Here is a 17,108-nt window from a genome sequence, read left to right on the forward strand (position 1 = left end):
TTTTAATTTTTTTTTTTTAACGTTTATTCATTTTTGAGACAGAGAGAGACAGAGCATGAACAGGGGAGGGGCAGAGAGAGAGGGAGACACAGAATCCAAAACAGGCTCCAGGCTCTGAGCTGTCAGCACAGAGCCCGACGCGGGGCTCGAACTCACGGACCGCGAGATCATGACCTGAGCCAAAGTCGGACGCCCAACCGACTGAGCTACCCAGGCGCCCCAGACTGGTGATTTTTAAACTCCACTGAAACTCACGAGTTCTTTTATTGTTTGTTTTTGTTTCGTTTGGTGGGTTGTAACCACAGTGGTCCAAGGCCGGCCTGCCTGCCGGAAGGGGTCAGCTCTGGGGTCCCTTTGATGCGTCCCCAGGCATCTCCGGGCACCTCCTGCTTTGGGCACAAGGTGCTCCCAGCTGACTTTTGACTTAAACTTGGAATCAGTCGTTTCCTTGAGAAATCCAGACTCTTTTAGAGGGGACTCAGATTTATCTATCAAGATTCGGAAGCTGGCTGTGTTCAATGCAGGACGTGGGCATCCCGCGGTGGTCACGGCAAGGACGTTTTGTGCAGAGATGCCCACAGAGGCAACAGTGCCTCCCGTTTAAATCCCGCACCGCACGACTCAGCCGACTGGCCTCTTTTCTTACATTTCCTTTTGTCTGACCCTTCTGATTCCCCACGATGTCCATATGTCCGCACATTTCTTCCTCAAGACACAGACAACAGTGCCGTGGTTTTACGCCGATGCCACTGCCAGTAACAGGCCACTAAGTGAGGTCCCGGAGGCCTCTGGGCGGCACAGAGAACGGATTCAAAGTTACGGATTAGACGCACGTTACCTTCACTTGTTTCCGCCTGTGTTCAGTCGAGGGTTTGTCTCCGTCATTTTATTTCATTTCCGTGGATCTGAAGTTCTTCGGTTAATTCAGAATCACGACCAAACGAGGTTTATTTCCTCGTCCTCCACCCAGCCCTGCTGTGCTTGTCGCCGGTCCGTCCGTCCGTCCTTCCTTCCCCTCCCGCGGCAGGAAGCAAATGCAAACCGTGCCTCTATTTCCCGTCCTGTCTTACACAGCAGAAAGCGTGGCACATACTCTCTGTGGACTTTGCTTTTCATTTTTGTTCTCAAGTGAGGTTTGGGGCACCGACTCTTGATTTCAGCTCAGGTCATGATCTCACGGTTCATGGAATCGAGCCCCGCGTCGGGCTCTGATGCTGGTGGCGTGGAGCCTGCTTGGGTCTCTCTCTCTCTCTCTCTCTCTCTCTCTCTCTCTCTCTCTCAAAATAAAAAATCTTAAAAAAAAGAAACAAATGCAGCTGTCCCCGTCCCCGGACAGCACAGCCACGGGGCCCTCCAGCCCGTGCGGGCTGAGCTTTACTCGGGGGCGGCCAGCCGCTGACACCAGGGACTCTGCTGGGGAGCTCTCGGCTCGGTGCCTGTGCTGTTCACACTCGCGGGGACGAGTCCTCGGGGTGAAAGCCCAGGCACGAGATCGCTGGCTGGAGACGCCGCGCGGGTCTCTGCGAAACCGGCCAAATCTCGCTGCACCCGGTGGTGCCACCTGCACTCACTCCCACCGCCAAGGTGTGAGGACACCTGTCTCCCCGCAAGGGAGCGTGCTCAGCCTCCTGGACTTCTGCCATTCCCCGGGCGACAGGGGCTGTCAGCGTTGTGTCTGTTTTTACTTGTCGTGTGAGCGTTTTTATATATATGTGAACCACTCCTGTGTCTTCTCCTATGACCTCCCTCTGTTCACCTCTCTTGTCCATCTTTCTTTTATTCCTCTTGATTTTTAAGAGCTCTTTATATACAAGGAGGACTTCTGTATCTCTTTGTGCCGGTTTCTCCGTCCCCTCGGCCCCGGAACCGTGTCTGGTTTGTATCACTTCTCACTCGGATTGTAATGACCTCCTAACTGGCTTCCAGACCTCCCCTCGTCGGCCCCCATTGTCTGCACCGCCCCCAGGAAGAGCCTCTCCAATATGTGTCATCATGTCACCTCCACTGAGTGGATTCTTACGTCCTTGGGACAAGCAATTCCTTCACGGGGCATCGAAGGCCATCTCACCCGCCTCGAGTCCCGCCACAGTTCTCCCTTTGCCCTGCTGTCCCCGTTCACCCGACTCCTCCTACCTGGTGCCCAGAGCTCAGTCTACACCTGGGGAGAACCTCACCGACGCCCTCTGCTCCTCGGCTCCCAGAACATCACCAGCTGGGTCTGCCCGTCACGGACCACCTCATTCGATCACTAGGCCGTGAGCTCGGGAGAACAGAGGTGCCTGGTTTCCTCGGGGGTCCCTGTGGCCTGACACGTGCTTGACACATAGTGGGGGCTCCAGGAGTGTCCCGGAGGGGTGGCCAGGCTGTGAACTCAGTGCCGGGTGAACACGGGAGGAGCTGGCTGAATGGAGCCGTTGTTCAGGCCCGTGGACCCGGCCCAAGTTTCTGAAGGCTGAGTGCTTCCTTTCAGAATTAATCGGGTGCCATTGCCTGTCTCTCCAGTGGGACGTTCTTGTTCGGGAGGGCTTCAGCTCCGCTCTCGGGGGCTCCCGGACGCTGGGGAAGGCGGCCCCGGGGTCACAGCTGTGCTCCCGTGGGTATCTGCTTTACTCAGCAGATGTTCATACGTGAGGCCGAAGGTAACTTGACTGGGGCCCCGCTGGTTCACGTTTCCGTGCCCAGGGTGCAGCGTCACGGCCTCGGAAGAGGGACAGTTACTAGCGTCACGGGGCGACCACCATCTCCTGGCCATTATCCCCAGACTGGAAAAAAATAAAATCACCTTTGGTGAGAGCCCGGGGGACTCCACCCGCTGGGGCTGCTGCACTCAGAACACGGGACCCCCGCCGCCCCTGCACCTGCACGACGGTCTGGGGGCCGTGCTCCCCGAGGCCAAAGCGCCCAGCAGAGTGAACAGTCGGGCCCGTGCCGGCGTGGCGGGGCCACGTGGATCAACCACCCTGCGCGTGCGGAGTCACGGCGAGGGCTCTGGAGCCACTCAGTGCGTCCACGTGGGCTCCCCAGGGGCCGAGGGCGCTGTGTCTGGCCCAGCTGGCCGCAGCGGGCGCTCAGTGGCCCTTTGACCTGGTGTGCCCACCTGTTGACCTTGTGCCACCGTCACGGCCACGCTCGCACGTTGGGGAACTGCGGGGACACCGCTCGCCAGGCCACCCGATCGCTGTAATAACGGAGCTGGTTCCGGGGAGTTCGTGGGCTCACGGTGTGTGGAGGGTTAAACGGTTCGCAGCGGCCTCACGCTGGTGTTTCCTCTGCCCCCGGGAGGGGTGGGCTCCAGGCGGTTTCCCTCGGGCCGGGCCGAGGAGTTCTATTTCAGAGGAGATCTGTGTGTTTCTTTGTTACTTTATCCACGGCTCACCCGCCCCGAGCAGGGTGACTCAGGGGAAATGGGTATTTTCAGCCAGGGGCCACCACAGCTGCTGCATCAAGTGTCTTTGGACCGGCCGGTTTCACGACAGGTGTGTTTTTATTCAGGAAAAATAATGCACTTAATTTAGAGGATGCACTTCCCTTCCAAGAACATGGCCCTTCCTCTCTCCCCACCCACCCCTCCCGCCCGTAACCCGTGGGAGGGTGACCTCGTGTTCCCAGTGCAGAGGCCAACAAGCCCCCAGCCGGCAGACGGGGCTTCCAGTCTGCACCGTCCCCTCTCCCGAGTGGGTGGGGGCCCGCCCTGCGAGCCTGGGGGCGGGGGGCTGGGGGAGGCCGGACGCTGGGGTCCTTGCGGGCCCAGGCGTGAGGAGGCACACGGACGAGGGGGCCCGTGCCATATGGGTGTTCTATCCTAAACCCTTTCAAAATCAGTTTTACCGAGGGGCGCCTGGCTGGCTCAGTCCCGACTTCAGCTCAGGTCACGATCGCACAGTCTGTGGGTTCGAGCCCCGCGTCGGGCTCTGTGCCGACAGCCCGGAGCCTGGAGCTGCTTCGGATTCTGTGTCTCCCTCTCTCCCTGCCCCTCCCCTGCTCATGCTCTGTCTCTCTCTGTCTCAAAAATAAATAAAAACATTAAAAAAATTTTTGATCAGTTTTATTGAGACAAAATCAACACCCTCTTAAGAGGGTGCTAATTCTGTTAGCAAAGTAATACTTGTGCAGAGAGTAAATGGTGGGAAAGATGCCTTCACCACGCCCCCCCCACACCCCGACCCCTGCCAGGAGGCCTCCTCACAGTCCCTTTTCCGTGGATTCCCTTTGTATTTGCCCGCATCCCTAGTTGGCCTTTCTTTCTCGATTTTCCCTTTGGATGCATCCACGGATTTCCCACGGTGGGGGTGGGGGCTGGGCTGTCCCACTCTGTGGCCCCCACACGTCCTCCCCGTGTGGTCACCTCACGAGCGTGGGCTTAAGTCACCGTGAGAGTCTCTGCGAGTCCGACTCAAAACATTCCCCGGCTGAATTCTTCTCTTCTTCCCCAGACCTGCCGTGGTGACTTCGGACGCGTTCACAAGTTCCGTGAGTCCACGTCCATCAAGAAGGGAAACTGATCCCTGCCCTACTGAGTACGGTGACTGGATTCCAGGGAACAGACGCGGAGGCCGTGCTGTGTTGCTGCTGGAGCTGGGGCGTAAAGGCCACGTGGCTTCTCGGCGCGTCTGTGCAGCCCGGGGCCGCCACGTAAGGAGTCTGGCCACTCTGAAGGCACCACACTCGGGAGATCGTGGGCAGATACTGGGGCAGGGAGGGAGGGATGTCCAGACCCCTGCTGTCCAGCCCCAGCTCCCGGGATCTTCGAGGGGCCGCGGCCCCAACCACCAAGTGAGACACACGCGGCTGAGCCCCGTCAACTGCTAGAACCACGCGCGTTAATAATAATAATGTGATTGTTGTTGTTTTGTGCTCTACGTCTGGGCTGGTTCCGCAGTCGGTAATGGGAACGTTGATCTGGTCGCCTCACTGAGGGCAACTTTATCCTTCCAGACCGAAGCCTGGGAGACATTTTTGACCCCATCTTTCTGCACACGTCACAACTAGTATGTCACGAAATACTTGGGCTCGTCCTTCAAGTCCACCCCAAATCCAGCCGCCTCGCAGGGCCTGCAGGGCCGACAGCTGGTCCGAGCCCCATCGTGTCCTGCCCCGGAGCACGGCAGTGGCCTCCTACCTGTACCGGTGTCTTGCTCCCTCCTTCCCTGGCTTATTCTCAACACAGCACGTGAAATTTCCTGCCGACAGGTAAGTCAGGGCAACCCCCCCTCTCCCTGCAGCAGCTGAGTCCCTGTCCCTCGGAGTGGAAGCCTGTCCTGGCCCCTCCTACCCTGTGACATCATCCCCTGCCCCCCCTTCTGTCCCGCCCCCTCCTCCTAGAACACACTGTACCTCAGGCCCTTTGCACAAGCCATGCTCGTCATCTATTTCCTGGAACCAATAATTACGGCTGGTGTCCTCCTTGCCCGGTGCTCCACGCACCGTTCGCTAATTTCCCAAGTGCTTCAGTGTTTCTGGTGCTGGTTTCCGTGCCACAGGCGTGTCCTTTTCTCCCATCCTTTGGGTGGTCTGTCTCCAACAGCGGTCACCCCGGCATTTCCTGTCGGTGCCCGGCTGTGTGGAGCCCGTGAGTCCCCTCCCACAGCCCTGTGCTCCGTGCACTAGCTCACCCGGCGGGCACACAGCCAGAGCGCGTGTGAGACGTGCATTCCGCTCCCCTGCCTCCCTGGTCACCTGGTCCGAGCGAGTCGGAGAGCTTGGTCCGTAGCTCGCTCTCACACACGATGGCGGCGGGGGCTCTCTCACTCGCAGCGGGGACCGCTCCCCTCGCTGTGCGGTGACTATTCAGACACGGGCTGCCACTCTGGTCTTCAGAGAGGGTTTCTCCCTGCAGATCTTACAATTTTTTTTTTTTAAACATTTATTTCTTTTTGAGAGGGCCTAACATCGGTACTTCTCTGACCGAATTCTTCAAGGGATCTTGGCATCCACGTTCTTTCCTCTCCCTGCACGTGTCTCTCCTCCGGGTCCTCTTTGCTGGCCGTGGGTGGGGGGGTCTCTATCTTCAAGCTGACCCCTGGTGGTCTCGGCCGTGCACTCTTGCCTGAGCCCGACCTCCTGGGCAGGTGAGGGAGGCCGGGGGCTTGTCTGTGGGGGGAGGGCCTGCACAGGTGACCTCAGAGCTGGGACCCTCTGCCCCGGGGCCGTGGGGGCCGGCAAGGCTGCTGGAGGCAGGAGGAGGTAGACACAGCCTTTACCCCGATTTTAGGGCCAAGCCTCGAACGTTCCTGCCTCCTGCGGATCCTGGCCTCCCTTCTCCGGACCTCGGGCTCCACAGGCCTGTCCTCAGTCCTCTGCGTCCTCCAGGCACCCGTGGGACTCACTCGTCCACACCGTGCCTTCAGCCATCGTTCCCTCCAGGTGTGCACACACGTGTTCACTTCTTCACCGCGTCCTGGTGACGCTTTGCAGGCGGAGTGGGCAGCCGGCCACGTTTGCTCACACCTGGGTTGCCTTTAATTTCCAGAATTTGTGTTGCTCAATGAGAAGGGAGGGAACTGGGACACACAGTCCACGTGCAGGATGTGGACCCTCACTCAGGGCGCGTCCTTCCCCGGGGGGCCCGCACCTCCCACTCTTACACGCTCCTGGCGCCCACCCTGCGGGGTCTAGGAAGTAGGGGATGGGAACAGGTGGTGCCCCCGCTGAGGGTCTGGGAAGTCGGGGGGGGGTGAGGACAAGGTGACGCCCCCCCCTGCAGGATCTAGGAAGTTGGGGGGGTGAGGACAGGTGGCGCTTCTTGGAGCCACGTGTGTCGTGAGAATGCTGGAGGGCGGGGCTCACACACACTAGTATAATTTTGGGGTGTCCTTGACTAGAGGCGCTGGGGGTGCAGTCTAACTGCCCTGAAGCAAGAGGCAGGCTTCCGGGGCCTTCTGGGAAGTGCGCCCACCCGGAGGGGAGAAGGGCATTCCCTCTGGTCTCGGCCCCACTGGTCGGGCGCACAGCAATGACACGTGGGGCGCCCAGCTCAGCCTGGAGTTTTCCCCCTCCCCGCACGAACCCGTCTCTCTGCAAACGGCCGTTCTGCGCCCCCTCGACCCCCTTCTAAAGTGTTCTACCCACTCCTGCCCGGATGCTTCTTTTTCAACACAGAAGTCCCTGTTAACGTTTGCCACAGAGACACCGGGGTTTCAGTTCTGTCTCTGTCACTGATTGCCTGGAAATAGCTTCAATTCAGGACCTAGACCCGAGCGGCCCAGGCTGGAACCCTGGCCCTGCGCGAGGGCCGCGTCCTCCGGGGCAGGCACGCAGTCCCCAGGGGCAGCTCCACGGGCCTCCCGTCTGTCCCATGCTGAGCTCCGGCCTCCGGGGCTGGGGAGGGGGCCGCGCCCAGGCAGGCTGGTGGTTCACCCGGTTCACAGGGCGTCAGCCGCCCCCTGGATCATCCTCCCCGCTGGAAATCCTGCACGCCGGTTTCTCCGGCGCCCAGGACGCCTGGCGGGTGAGGCTTCGCAAAGGGCTGAGGCAGAGGAAATGCGATCTCGCTGAGTGTTTGGTCTCCCGGGACCTCCTAGCAACGGCAACATAGCAACCCGGGGACAGCCCTTTTGTTCAAGACGGCCGACTGCATTGAAAAAAGTGTCGTTCCGGCTTGAAACCACTTGACTGGTCCTCTGCCGTGCGCACGCCCCTGTGGCAACCGTGGGCTTTGATCTTGTCGATCTTGTCTGTGTCACGGCGGGCTGTCTCCCCCGAATCGGTCCAGGAGCTGCCAGCTCCCCGCCTCCTTCCCGCCAGCCTGTGAGCTCGGAGGCGGGTGACAGGCCGCCCACAGCGCCCTCTCGTGGAACAACGGTGTCCTTGCGCTTAGGGCCTCGCCTGGATTGTAATAGGACCCCGCTGAGTTATTATTCGGAACATAAGGCCTATCTCAAGATACAGCCTATCCACACGTTTCGCAAAGCGCTTCTAAAAATCACCCGTTATTTCATTTTCGATCCTTGGAACTGTGGGGTCTGCCTTCACCGCCTAAGATTCTGCCTGGTGGCCCTACACGCTGGCACAGTGCAGAAGACAGGCCTCTCCAGAGCATGGGACAATTGTCCTGCACGGGAGCTGCAGTGAGAGCTCAAAGACGCTGCCTGCAGTCACTTCCTGTGCCAGCCCTGACCGCCTTCTCCCCGGCTGGGCGAGCTGGCGACGTCGAAGGGGGTCAGGAAACGCCCCCCTGACATAGGCCACTTCGGCACAAGGGTTATTTTGAGCTGAAGGTAACTGAGAATCAGCAGGTCAGGAACAGCGTGTTGCCCTCCTCTTATCTGCCTAAACGCAGGGCATTAATTTTCCTTTGAGAGAGGTCCCCTCCACCGGGAGAAGGAGATTGTTATCACGAGATTGAGGGTCACATCAAGGTGAATCTGCATGAACAGACCTTCCTAAAATAGTCCTTATCTTCCGTTAGTTCCCCCAGATCTTTTGCTCACGTTCCCACAATTTATTGCCCTTTCCAAAAATGGCATTAAGTGCCCAAGTCTAGCCGCTTCTTTGAGTTTTTGCTTCTCTTTGGTGAAGCCCCCATCGTGTGAAGTATTAACATCAATGAAAATGGTATGCCTTTCCTCCTGCTAATCTGTCATTGCCTATTTAATTTGCAGGCCCCAGCGACTGATCTTAAGAGGATAGAAGATCAATTTTCCCTCTCCTACGATCCCGGGTGTGGACCTAATTGTGAAAAGGGCGGGAGGTGGGTCAGCAGGCTTTGCTCCACCCTAGGGGCATATCTTGCAGTTGGTTCAACTCCTGAATGTCACTGCTTTATCCAACTCAGCAGCCTCAGCCACGGTGCCCGACGAATGGCCAAAGACAAGAAACCAACCACACAAAGAGCGCAGTGCACGCTTGGCGTCACCTCATCTTGACTTTCAAGTGGCTTTATGTGCTCTGTGAAATGTTAATCCTCGAGGGTGAAATCCAAGCCGGTTTATCCTCGGGGCTACCAGTGCCAGTGGTGATGCTGAGCATCGAGGCACGAAACTTCTTCTCCTAAAACACAAGGGATCTTTTCAACACACTCACCGTTGCAGCACAAAAAGCCATTCTTGTGTCAGATCAACAGAGGGAACTGGTCCAAGTGCAAAGACAATTTGAGGCTTATGTTCTGTTTCCTGTGTCCTGTTTCCTTCCCCGGGGGAAGACCACCGGTCGGACACAGCAGGGACCCCGAAGGTCCAGGTTTCTGCAACTCGAGTTCTTATTCGGCAGGTCCTGTGGCGGGGCTGGGAACCCACAGGCGTCCCCAGTGAGGGGGTGGGTGGTCCTGATGCCGAGGCCTGAGGGCCGCCCACATTCCAGAAACACCCCCAGGCTGCACCTGCCAGGATTCAAGAGCAGACAACGTTAGAACTACCAGGAGCCCGAGGCCAGACATGGCCGTCAAGGAGTAAATATATTCACAATTTCCAGGGTTGGGCCCACGCAGACTTTGCCTGGCCCACGTCCGCGCAAGCAGAGGGGTATTTCCCAACAGCGAACGTGCCTGTGGCTTCCTGAACTGTACTTTGAAATAGAACATTAAGAGATAGTCATTACTTATGCAATTAATAATTCCACAGTTGGCATTTAACACAATTAACAAGGAATAATTAGCGTAATTTTTACTATGCAATGCTAATTTAAAAGGATCTCTTACAGCTCACGGGGTGGGGCCAGGCTGCTCAGACCTCTGTGGGAGGCCTGGCTGGTGCCTGCGTCACTACGCTTTTCCTCTCCTGGGTCCCGGGTCCCCATGCGATCGATAATCTCATCGTAAAGAACAGAGACAACCGCTGTGTCTAGATATACTCCGCTGCTTAGGGACCTGTTCTTTATTAAATCTGCTAAATACAAAATACATGCGAATCCAAGCCCTCACACTTTACTTTCCTTGGAGAATTCTGGTATTTTCATTAGGAAATACCATCCTGCGTAACCATATATTTTTTAATTTTTTGGAACTCATGCATTTTAAAATATATATATATATATATATATACGTATATATAATTTTTTTTAACTTGAATGTTTATTTATTTTTGAGAGACAGACAGACCACGAGCAGGGGAGGGGCAGAGAGAGAGGGAGACACAGACTCCGAAGCCGGCTCCAGGCTCCAAGCTGTCAGCACAGAGCCCTACACGGGGCTCGAACCCACAAACCGCGAGATCATGACCTGAGCCGAAGTCGGACGCTCAACCGACTGAGCCCCCCTAGGCGCCCCGAGAACTCATGTCTTTAAATAGGAAGGTTGCTGAGTGGATATTTTGTTCCAGGGGCTCTTGTCAGTCTTACCCAAACTTTAAAGCGATTTTCAGGGAATAGAATACACACTGATTATGTGTCGTATGGTTTCCCACGACTAATCTAAGATGGAATAAGTTCAAAAGCAATTAATTTGCAGAAGTCTGCCTCCTTCTCCCCCGTGCAGGGAGCAGGAGTAGAGACCTGTGTCCTCTTTGCTGCTGGACTCGGGGGGCCAGCCCTGGTCCAGCAACCCCAGGGCAAATGGCAGAGTGTGTTCCTGTCCTCACAAGGCCTCTGCCCACCCCCGGGGCTCCTGCGAGGCCCGCCTGGCAAGCTCCACACCTTCCTTAATGAGGCGCCGGGAGAGATCTTTACAACGTCCAACAAAATAATATGCAACAGTCAGTGTGTTTGGAGTATTCTTACCAAATAACTTGGCAGAATATACGCTGTTTTCGCTTATCTTAGATGCACACTACAGTTTCCCAGTGAAATACTTGCTTTTTAGTAAAAACTGAAATTCACAATTCCTTGCAAGATGAACAAAAGGATTTTAAGAGATTAGAATGACTTTCTTCCTGTGAAGGTCGCTGGGCCTAAATCTTCATTCTCTAGATAAACAGGGGATCCATCTGAGAATTAAGTAAACGCGGAAGATATCTTTCCAAGGGGCGGGCACCGAATCCTAACGAATGAAAGATAGGAAATTCCATCAGAGAAATGGAAACTTTAAAAAATCACCAAGTGGCGGAATCCTAGTACTAAAAATGAAATATTGGAAATGTAAAAATCATGGGATGGGCTCACAGCAGCATGGAAATGGAAAAAAGAACACAGAGAAAAAAGTTTGGGAAAAAATGGCGCATGTCTTTGGGAAAAATGAACGTTCTGCGGGCGGGGATAGGGAAGGGGCGGCAGTGGGGGAGTTTGCCTCTCATCGCATATCTTTTTTTTTTTTTAATGTTTATTTATTTCCGAAGGAGAGAGAGACAGAGCGTGAGTGGAGGAGGGGCAGAGAGAGAGAGAGACAGAGAGAGACAGAATCTGAAGCAGGCTCCAGGCTCTGAGCTGTCAGCACAGAGCCCGACGCGGGGCTCGAACTCACAAACCGTGAGATCGTGACCTGAGCCGAAGTCGGACGCTCAACCGACTGAGCCACCCAAGCGCCCCTCATCGCATATCTTTTTTATGCTATTAAGTGTTTCTTAAATTACAGTTTTTTCAAGTTTATTTTTTGGAGTAATCTGTACACCCAATGTGGGGCTCGAACTCATGACCCCAAGATCAAGAGTCACACGCTCTTCCAAATGAGCCAGCTACAAGCTTTCCCCCGCTTTTATTTTACATTTATAACTGGAAATTTGTACCTCTTCATGCTGATCGGTCATAAGTCTGCATCATTGTTCTAACAGGAAATAAACGCGCGCTGTATTCGCGCAGCCAGCCCTGCGCTGGTGATTCTGACGGAGCCGGTCTGACAAGCACTAGTAAAGAAGGGTTTCAGGCAGGTGCTGATATGAACGGCTGGTTACAAGTTTCTGCCCCCCCCCCCCATATATGCTGTTTGTATCAGTTGTTGCATAACATACGCTGCTTGTAAGTGATGTTCGTCTGAGTGCGTCCACACACCGAGCACCTGACACAAAGTATTTACTGATCAGCTATTACGTGACAGCTCTTTGCATACATTCCGTTTAATGCACATCGTGCCCGATGAGGTAGATACTATCGTGTCCTTCGCTCACAGATGAGGAAACCGAGGTGCAAAGAAACAGGTATCCCAGATCGCCCAGCCGGTATCAGCGTCAACTGGATTTTGTTTTTTGTCATTGTCTGAGTTTAGCGGACGCGCAATGGTACGTTCGTCCCGGGTGCACGACACGGTGACTCACCTCTCTCATGTGATGCTGTGTTCACCAGTGTAGCTCCGACCTGTCACCATCCAAGGCTATGACGGTATCATGGACTATATTCCCTATGCTGTGCCTTCTATTTCCGCGGCTTGTTCATTCCCTGACTGGAAGCCCGTGCCTCCCATGCCCCCTCATCCATTCTGCCCGCCCTCTCCACCCTCTCTCCTCTGGCAGCCTCGGTTTGTTCTCTGTGTTTACAGGCCCCATTCTGCTTTCCGTTCACTGATTATTTGTTCCTTTTTATTCCACTTACGTGTGATATCCCATGGGGTTTGTCTGTCTCTGTCTTATTCCACTTTGCATAATACCTTCTAGACCGGTTTGTGACCGTGCTGTCACAAACAAGACACAGAACCTGAACCAGGCTCCAGGCTCCGAGCCGTCAGCCCAGAGCCCGACGCGGGGCTCCAACTCATGGACCTCGAGACCGTGACCTGAGCTGAAGTCGGACGCTGAACCGACTGAGCCACCCAGGCGCCCCTCGTCTTTTTTTTTTTTTAATGCTTATTTATTTTTGAGAGAGAGAGAGAGAGGACGTGTGTGAGATGGGGAGGGGGACAGAGGATCTGAAGCCGGCTCTGAACTGGCAGCACAGAGCCTGACGCGGGGCTTGAACCCACAAACCTTGAGATCATGACCTGAGCTGAAGTCAGACGCTTAAGTGACTGAGCCACCCGGGCGCCCCTGTTCCTCGTCTTTTTAAAAATGCTTATTTATTTACTTTGAGAGAGAGAGAATTAAAGTAGTCTGTGTGCTCAGTGCGGAGCCCAACCTGAGGCTCGATCCCATGGCTGGGACATCGTGACCTGAGCCGAAATCAAGAGTGGGATGCTCAACCCAATGAGCCACCCGGGCGCCCCACCTCATCGTTTTCATTGTAGCCACACTGTCAGGTACGGGGCGACATCTCATGGTGGTTTTGATTTGCCTTTCCCTGGTGATTAGAGCCTGAACTGGGTTTGAACTCAGGTGTGACGGCAGAGGCTGGCCGCATGCTGCCCACCCTGAAGCATCTAGAACGGTGCTATGCAGCTAGCAGAGTGCAAAACAGCGGAGTGCAAAAGGGATTTGTTAAACACGTGTGTAAATAAGGTAAAAAGTTTTCTGAACTGCAGGCATGTAATTACTAATTAGATGTTCAGGAAAACCACAGAATGTCTATCATTATTATGGCGGGGACGCCTCTGGGGCTGCACCCAACGACAACAACAAATAATTATTAGGACCCGGAATTTCCAGGGAATCCTGCACATGTAGGTTATGTAATGGCTTCACCAAAGCAGAAATTGGATTTCCACTCTCTTTTCTGGAAATGACCAAACGCAGTGACTCTGTTACAGGATTATCTGTCTTGTTCCTACTGTTCCGTGCTCAGCTTTCTTTAAACATTTAATTATTTTTGCGAAGGTAGTACATGTCTGTGGTTCAAAGTCCTAAAGACACAGAAGGGTATTCCGTGGGAGGCCTCCCGTCCACGGCGGCCCCCCCAGCTGCCTACTTTCTTTTAGGGCCGGCCGGCGTCACAAGCTCCTGGTGTATCCTTCCCGGGATATTTATGCGTTTACAAGGAAACGTGTGTATGTTTTTGCTTTCGGAAAAGAGTCGTCTTTCCTCTCACGTGACTGCTCTCACGTGACTGTCACGCTCGCAGCACCCCTGATGCCGGGCCTGTAGGGTTCTTCCCACGGCAAACAACTCCGCGACACCAGCCGGGCGTCCTTTGATTTAACCCAATTCTGACCCTGTCCGCCCAGAGATCGCGCCAGGTCGCGCAGGTTGAGGGCTCGGTCCCCCGAATCTGCCGCACTTCAGATGCCGGTGGGAAGGACTAGGTCCCCCGGTTACGTGCAGCTCTCATCCGACTTGGCTACAGATCAGACGTTCCCACCACCTCTTTCCCCTTGGACTTGATGAGTTGCTCAGAAGGCTCGCAGAACTCAGGGAGGCCCTTGCTTCTGTTTGCCAGCTTATTAAGGGTCGTGGACGAAGGCCACCGGGGGGCGGCCAGAGGAAGAGACGCACGGCATGAGGTCTGGGAGGGTCCCCAGCACGGAAGCCCCTGTCCCCGCATTCTCGGGGGGCGTCACTCTCCCCGGAGGGACGCGATCACCAGCCCGGAGGCTCCCTAGCCCCGACTGCCCGCGGCTTTACGGGGGCTTCCCCGCGTGGGCGTGGCCGGCTATGAACCGTCTCCGGCCCCTCTCCCCTCTCCGGAGGACGGGGGTCCGAGCTTCCAGTCCTTCCGCTGACCAGTCCCCGTCCAGGAGCCCAGCCAGAGTCGCCTCAGTGGAACGAAAGAGTCACGCGGTGTTCTGTCACTTGGGGGCTCACGAGGGTTCCGGGGGCCCCGCGCGAGGAACAGGGACGAAGACCAAATACAACTCTCTTGTCATAAATCACAATATCAGTTTCCTTCCCCCCGTTTCGTGCGCAAACGATGGCGTCCGATACCAACAGGCTCGCACCTTGATTCTTGCTGTTCGTTTCCTCGTTGAACATTAACCCTTGGAGAGCCTTTCGCTTCCTTGCTCTTACGGTTCACAGTTCACAGTCGTAAAGACCCCACGCTTCTTTAACAAGCCCCCTGTCCATGGGCGGCGCAGGTTCCCAGTCTTTACTGCCGTCATGTTGTGAATGCCACCGCGTGCGGGCCTCGTCCCCGGAGCCCCCGGCGGAGCCCCGAATGTCGAACGTGTTCCGTCTTTGGTTTGCTCGCCGGGACAGCAGCCAGGAGCAAGCGCTGTGGGTCTGATCAGACACCCGTCCCCCGAGCGTCTCCAAAGCTAAACCCGAAAAGGCCGGAAACAAAAGGCGTTTCGTAAGAGTTGATCCAGCAGTTTTGGAGACGAGGGACACGCGGCCAAAGCACCGCCAAGCCTCGGCCGTGACTCAGGAGCCCAGGCGTCGGGCGGCAGGACGGTCTGAAGCAGGGCCCCTGCCCGGAGGTTGTCGCCGTGCGAAGCAGCCTGCAGGACATCTCCCGCGGTGACGGGGGCTCTCCCGGGATCACTCGCACAGCCCACTCTTCTTTAAGGGAACCAGGACAGCACACGATGAGGGACGTGATACGGCCACTCAGCTCAGGTTCCAGAAGGCAGATACCGGCTACACGCCTTGCCAGATTCAGGAAAGGTCTCCATCAAGCCTCGGGCGTTCTACTTGGAGAAGGCCACCTTGGACTACCTCGGAAATGCCCGGCAGGTCCTCCCGAGCACGCGAGTGACTGCAGGGCTCAGACGACGGCTCAGGGGTTAGGGTTACAGGCTGTAGTGTTATGTCCTTGAAATCCCAGTTTTTGGCTCAAATCGGCTCAGCTAATAAGAGGTGGCCCTGGGATTCCAGTGACAGTACCGTATCGGCTTCCACATCCATTATTTCTCCTTATTTAAAACAGTTAGGGGCGCCTGGGTGGCTAGGCTGGTTGAGCATCCGACTTCAGCTCAGGTCACAATCTCGCGGTTCGTGAGTTCGAGCCCCGCGTCGGGCTCTGCGCTGACAGCTCGGAGCCTGGAGCTGCTTCGGATTCTGTGTCTCCCTCTCTCTGCCCCTCCCCTGTCCAAATCTCTCTCTCGCTGAAAAATACATAAATATAAAAAATTAAATAGAAAAGTTAGCTGTATAATAATGAGAAAATCCTACAGATAAGTGGTAGCAAATGACATTCATTTTCTAGACTTGCAAACCCAATATATTCTTCAGCCAAAAACTGACCCTGAGAGAGACCATGTGAGCAGGGGAGGGGGCCAGAGAGAGAGAGAGGGACAGAGGATCTGAAGTGGGCTCTGTGCCGACAGCAGAGAGCCTGAGGCGGGATTTGAACTCATGAACCGTGACCTGAGCTGAAGTTGGACGCTTGACGGACTGAGCCACCAGGCGCCCCGGAATAGACCCTTCTTAATGAAAAACGCTTTTAGATGTAGTGCTCGGCTTTTGGGGTCACATAGTGCCCTCTTTCTCAGATTAAAAATGAGGAACAGGGGCACCTGGGTGGCTTAGTCAGTTAAGCATCCAACTCTTGATTTCGGCTCAGGTCATGAGCTCATGGTTCATGAGGTCAAGCCCTGTGTCAGGCTCTGTGCTGACAGCACGGAGCCTGCTTGGGAGTCTCTGTCCCTCTCTCTCTCTCCCATGCTCATGCTGTCTCTCAAAAATAAAGAAACATTAAAAAAATTTTTTTAAATACGTAAAGTTTGTATCCATGGATGGAAATTACTGAAAGGACTTTCCAGCACAGCAGCCCAAAGGAGGACTGTCTTAGAGGTGATGAGCTCCTCGTCCCTGGGCATGATCAAGCACTGGGCAACAATTTGGCACGGATGTTGCAGAGGACATTTCCACGTCCGATTGGACCAGACAACCTTTCAAGTTCCAAGAATCAGATTCTCTCTTTTTTTTTTTTTAATTTTTTTTAACCTTTATTTATTTTTGAGACAGAGAGAGACAGAGCGTGAATGGGGGAGGGTCAGAGAGAGAGAGACACAGAATCTGAAACAGGCTCCAGGCTCTGAGCTGTGAGCACAGAGCCCGACGCGGGGCTCGAACTCATGGACCACGAGATCACGACCTGAGCTGAAGTCGGATGCTTAACCGACCGAGCCACCCAGGCGCCCCCAGATTCTCTTAAAAGATATTCCAAAAATCCCAAAGTAGACCCATAGATTTAAAAACTACCAAAATTGCTTCCCAAAGTTCTTTCACGTGAAGTGAAATAAAGGGGAGGAGAATTCTGGCCCCACGTATGCTGAGTGCTTAGAACATTTGAAGGACTAGAACTATATTAAGCTGTACCTAAGCCATCAGAAATGTACATCGAAACCAAAGGAGCCAGGACATGCACAGGCCCCAAAAAGGTAACCACGAGGAACAACAAAATAACACAACCTGTGTGCTTTCTAAGGTGTTGAAGTATATTTTAGTTTTTGATAATTGGGATTCATAAATGTTCCATATTATTTATGACTACTCTCTATA

The 17,108-nt window shown here is 54.9% G+C and overlaps 1 long non-coding RNA gene across 1 annotated transcript; it reads left to right on the forward strand.

Annotated features, from left to right (window-relative positions):
• The first annotated feature begins 6,224 nt into the window (after window positions 1-6,224).
• Window positions 6,225-9,974, forward strand: LOC131497749 (uncharacterized). Its single transcript, XR_009255124.1, has 2 exons — window positions 6,225-6,363; window positions 8,601-9,974. It is a non-coding gene; the product is annotated as an uncharacterized LOC131497749 (long non-coding RNA).
• The last annotated feature ends 7,134 nt before the right edge of the window (window positions 9,975-17,108 follow it).

This window comes from Neofelis nebulosa, chromosome 16 (assembly GCF_028018385.1).
Source record: "Neofelis nebulosa isolate mNeoNeb1 chromosome 16, mNeoNeb1.pri, whole genome shotgun sequence".
In the NCBI taxonomy this organism is placed as follows: Eukaryota; Metazoa; Chordata; class Mammalia; order Carnivora; family Felidae; genus Neofelis; species Neofelis nebulosa.